At 44.5% G+C, this 785-nt stretch overlaps 1 protein-coding gene across 1 annotated transcript in view; it reads right to left on the bottom strand.

Annotated features, from left to right (window-relative positions):
• Window positions 1-785, bottom strand: part of CHM (CHM Rab escort protein) — a gene marked incomplete at its 5' end in the record, with an annotated part of 306558 nt that overhangs the window by 77889 nt on the left and 227884 nt on the right. The gene's annotated exons all lie outside the window — the stretch shown is intronic.

Genomic DNA, 785 nt, shown 5'->3' with positions numbered 1-785 from the left:
CGTTCTTCTTCACTTCTGACCCTAGGAGACCATTAGCTGCATCCTAGATGGCCTCTTGAAAGCTTTTAAGACTCCAGTCGCTACTCACCAATGTAGGATGTGGAGCAACGAAAGCTTTTATGTATTTTGTTGTGCCAATTGAGTCTGGTGTACCCCAGTACTATGGTCCTGAGGTAGTAGCTCTATTGGATCTCTCTCCCACAGCGTTGGGATGTCTGTGAGGGATTACTCTGTGTCTGTCTTCTATTGTTTCCGTAAGGACTGCAGGTATTTTGTATCACTGGTGTCTGTACAAAATTACCCTCAGCTGAGGCTATCCTTGGTCTAAAGTATACCTCTATTCGCTGATCCCTGTCTGATCATCTCAGGTGTTTATGTGTTTATTTGTATAGCCTAGTGTTTGGTGTTAATGACAATGTGATATTGTGGACACACTGGTTGGTTTTAACATCTGTCGTCTATCTCTTCTGAGCAAAGTTCGGTGTCCTCTCATTTCCCAATGTTGTCGTCGTGGTCATATATCCTTCCTGTATATCCCTCCCGCTACCCATGTCAGCGTGTAAGCCCCAACTAGCCCTAAATTAATCCCTCCCTTTCCCTCCCCAACCTGGCAAACTACTAGGTAAGTTCCCTTTCCCAAGCAAACCCTTCTCTGTCTTTTGACAGTAATGGGCTCATACAGTACTTGTCCTGCGATTGACTTATTTCACTCAGCATAATGTCCTCCAGGTTCATCCACATTGCGAGATGATTCACATATCCCTCATTGTTCTTTAATGTGGCAT

The sequence above is a fragment of the Orycteropus afer genome, unplaced genomic scaffold, assembly GCF_000298275.1.
Source record: "Orycteropus afer afer isolate SDZICR_OR568_19922 unplaced genomic scaffold, OryAfe1.0 scaffold00780, whole genome shotgun sequence".
NCBI lineage: Eukaryota > Metazoa > Chordata > Mammalia > Tubulidentata > Orycteropodidae > Orycteropus > Orycteropus afer.
This window is presented reverse-complemented; position numbering and strand designations above follow the sequence as displayed.